This window comes from Pseudophryne corroboree, chromosome 2 (assembly GCF_028390025.1).
Source record: "Pseudophryne corroboree isolate aPseCor3 chromosome 2, aPseCor3.hap2, whole genome shotgun sequence".
Taxonomy (NCBI): Eukaryota; Metazoa; Chordata; class Amphibia; order Anura; family Myobatrachidae; genus Pseudophryne; species Pseudophryne corroboree.
Window position 1 is genome coordinate 287,634,493 of NC_086445.1, and position 4,402 is coordinate 287,638,894.

The following is a 4,402-nucleotide window of genomic DNA, read 5'->3' on the forward strand; positions in this document are numbered from 1 at the left end:
ATCTATCTATCTATCTATCTATCTATCTATCCACACAACGGAAAATGACTAATTCAGCCTGTTAAAGAGCTTTATTTACTTATAAAATATAAGTGGTGAAATAGAGGAACATTTACTAGACAGTGATAAAAACGGAGAAGTGAGCCAGTGGATACATTTCCCCATCAACCAATCAGCAGCTCTGTATCATTTTATAGTATGTAAATTATTTATGTTACATCAGTGCTGATTGGTTGCCATGGGCAACTTCTCCACTGGCTCACTTCTCCGCTCTTATCACTGCTTAGTAAACGTACCCCTCAGTTTAGAAATTCCTGTCACTTACGTTTCCCCTTTACCTATATATTGAGGCACTCTGTACAACATTGCTTTATAGTTCATTTTCTACACTAGTCTCATTTTTTTAAAACTAGAAACTCATGTACATCCAGTTGTAAGTGATGTATAAAATGTATATTTAAGATAGCTGTAACTCTGTATCTTTGCTGCTGGTTACTATGACATCACACCTAGCTTGTGACATCACTAGCCTGTGCCATCACAATGCTTCTTCCTGTAACATTCTATCTACAGCTGCTGACGTTTCCAGTTACCATGCAGGAAGACAGGTAGGAGGAGGTGAGTCCTAAATAGCAGGGTATGATGGAGAGGGGTAAGGAAGACAGAGTGCAGTATAGTCAGCTGAAAGGCAAGACAAAATAGACAGAACAGGGAATACAGGTACAAGGACACATAATTAGGAGAAGCGCAGTAAGGAACGGCATATGTAGGAATAAAAATGTAGCAGTACAGAAATAAAGAGGGCAGTATGGAGGATAAGCACACCATACAGGGGATGCAGGTAACCTGAGGCAGAAACGTGGCTTTGGGATAAAATGAAAAAGTTAATATAATAGATAAATGGGATATTGATAACTTTGAAAGTATGTTGTTTGGTTTAAGGAAAATTGGGAAACTGGTTAACTCATGGATGTTTTATTGTACTTAAACTAGTACTATGCTTATTGATAGTCTTGTGTTTTTTAGATCATCATATGGATTCTGGCAAAGAGATTTGCAGAGTGTCGGGTGACCGGCAAAGAGATCTGCAAAGTGTCAGTTGAAGACGACGGGAGGGGTCGCAGAGGCAGCAAGGACTGGAGTATAACATGCAGAAGGTAAGTTACCATACTTGTGTAATTATGTGGGTGGTGGGGAGTATTGAGAGCACAGTACAAAACACAGACTATGGTGCAGGAAAGTGGATGATATAAAACATGCAGAAGGGGGCAGCTCAGTATAGGACATACAGATGGAATGGGATGGGCACGGGCGGTGCTAGGGTGTTCGACGCCCCCCTGCAAACTATAAATTTGAGCCCTCCCATACTTTGTAAAGTGACAGCAAGCTGCCTGAAAAAGGGGTGTGGTCTCACATAGAAGGGGTGTGGCCACACAATAGTACTCCCAATTCAAATTACGCCACACAAAACCATAATCTTATTCACATTACATCAAAAGTAGTGCCCTGATTCATAGTATGCCACATAGTATTGTCCCTTATTCACATTACATCACACAGTAGTGCCCCCTAGTCACATTACATCACACAGTATTGCCTATTATTCACATACAGATGAAGCCACGCTCATTGAGTTAGGAGCTGATTGGCTGGTACTTTATCTCTCTCCACTTTATCACTCTGATACATTTCTCCCATAGAATAACCAAATGATGAAACGGGATATAATGGTATAAATTATGTGAATTGGGGCTGTAATAAGTGACTGATTCACGATCTTTCCTATAATGTGTCACAACTGAGGGCTGGTGTTGGTATCGGGAAGCCTCAGTTGTAGGGGCTGACGGGTACCTGAACTTAGGAGGTGAGATGGGACTCCTGGACATGCGCTGGGACTGCAGCACCAATGCCTGAAGGCGTGACCACGACAAGGTGCAAGAAAACAATAACCATCAAAGAGTGTCTCTGAATTCCTACTGGTTTGAGACCAGTGACTTAGGAATTGGGTTAGGGTGTTTTATGATGCTTGAGATTGTAGAAAAACTTTAACGTGATGCTAGGGATCGCAGAGAAAACACTTAGCTGTAATGGTAGATTATCTGAGAGTAGTGAAAACAGAGTACCGCTGGAGAAAAGCTACTGGAAGCCAAGGCATATACTTTGCCCACGCAGGGTGCAAATAGCAAGAAAGTCAGGATGCACCACAGAGTGTAATCACAGGAGAAGCAGGCTGTACCGCAGAGTATATTCACAGGAGAAATAGGCTGCACCGCAGAGTATATTCACAGGAGAGTTGGACTGCACTGCAGAGTATAGTCACAGGGGAGTCAGGCTGTACCGCAGAGTGTACCCACAGGAGAGTTGGGCTGCACTGCAGAGTGTATCCACAAGTGAGTCTCTAGTGAAGCTGAAGACTGGAATCACTGGAAAGACAATTGAAGCACTGACAATTTCCTGGGTGCTGGGACAGGATGTTTATACCTGCTGGTGAGCAGGCATTGGCTGACAATTAGACACAGGCACCAGCAGCGCAGCGGATTGGTGAGAAAAGTGACATGTGATTCTATCCAACATGGCTGCGCCTATGACAGAACTTGAAGGGGAAAGAACCATGTGCCAAACAATAATGGCGGCGGAGGCCGCAGCAGCAGAGAACTCTTTGCTCTCCCACATACGCACAGCAGCCACAGAGATGACAGTGATGGCCGCGGCACACAGGGGACGCCACACACAGCTTCCATGCGGCAGGATCACGGGCGCAGCGGTGACGGCCGCGACGGGGCTGAGAGGGCCATACTAAGCTAAGTGAACACACTAATAAGGCCGCTGAACCAGCGCTGCGGGAACACAAAAATTAACTGTAAAACAAAACATAATTATGACCCGGCCCTGGCACGCTGAGCCAATCTCAGGAGACGCCTAACTGGTAGAAAATGGCGTCCAGACAGTCCAGTTACCCGGATCGTGACATAATAAAGGTGACATAGTCCTTTCCCTGGAGTCCTTCTCCTTACCACTCAGGGGGCCGATTCAGATGCGTACACAAAGCTGCTGTTGCACTCAAGTGGCTCAATTCTTTATCACTGCGCACGAAATGCGATCAAGCTCCCATAGAGTATCCCATAGCAAAGTGATTGACAGGAAGTCGGCATTTGGGGAGTGGTAATGGGGGTGGCTAACTGTACATAGGCGAGTCAGGTCCGTTCAAATGCCGTTCCGTGCATGTGCATAAATTACCCATTGCGACCTGTGTTGCTGCTGGAGAGCCTCCTGTGTCTAGAAGACTTGTTCAGCCTACGACTGCTCAGACTCATGATGCAATTGCGAACGGCAAGATTGTAGCCACAATCGCTTTAACAACCACAACTGAATCAGGCCCACAATTACACCATTATATTTTATTATTTTATTGCATCTAACAACTAAGGGGTCAATTTAATTAGGTGCGAGTTTGTCTTAGAACAGCCGCACTTTCCGGTAGCCCCATAGTCTGAATCTGGCAACGAAGGGTGTGAGTTTGGGTGCTGTTGAAACGTCGCAACAATGGTAACTTGTACCTAATTGGATTGACCCCTAAATGTTACAAATGTATAGCTTTTATTATTTACTGGTCAAATTTCTTTTCTGATGGTACCCAATAATTACTATAATAGAGAACTTATTCCCCCCAATGTGTGTATTGTATAAAAACAATGGGCCCTTAGGGATAATTGTCCTTATTTTAGGCATTTTCCATGTCCTCAATAGTTAGAGTTACATATTTACATAGAGAGATTTTTCTCTCTACACAACCACACCACTGTTTGCAGTTTGTCTGTCTGCTTGTTCATCCACTAACAATGTTTTTTCATCTCTTCCTCTTCATCTACACGCAGTGGGTGATGCCTGAATTTCCTGGGAGGAGAGCCTGCGGACACCTGCTCCAAATGTTGGGACTTATGTATTACCTATGAGGAGATGCGGTAAAGATGCCAGCAGTCGGGTTTACGGCAGTCAGAATACTGACACTGGGATCCCGACACTCTTCAGAATCCCGATGTTGGAACTCCGAATATGCAAGGATACTGATGCCCATATCCCCACGATCTTAGGTTTGGGGCGGGGGGTGAGGTTTAGGCATCAGGCACGGGCAGGAGGGGTGGGTGGTTAGGATGCGGTGGAGGAAGGGTAAGATTTAGGTGTCAGGTGGGGGTTAGGTTTAGGCGTCAGACTGGGGGGTTTAGGTTTATGCTGTGGGTGGGGGTTGGTTAGGGTTAGACTCCAGGTAGGGTGGGTTAGGGTTAGGCACCCCCAGGTGTGGTTAGGCTGTGGGGGAGGGCGGGTTAAGTTTAGGCAGTAGGGACGGATGGGAGGGTGGTTAGGCTGTGGGGAAGGGGGGGTTAGGTTAAGGCATCAGGGATGG

General features: G+C 45.5%; 1 long non-coding RNA gene across 1 annotated transcript; it reads left to right on the forward strand.

The window, feature by feature from the left end:
• Positions 1-560: 560 nt before the first annotated feature.
• On the forward strand, positions 561-4,081 carry LOC135050739 (uncharacterized). Its single transcript, XR_010241779.1, has 3 exons — positions 561-618; positions 1,027-1,157; positions 3,876-4,081. It is a non-coding gene; the product is annotated as an uncharacterized LOC135050739 (long non-coding RNA).
• Positions 4,082-4,402: the final 321 nt, after the last annotated feature.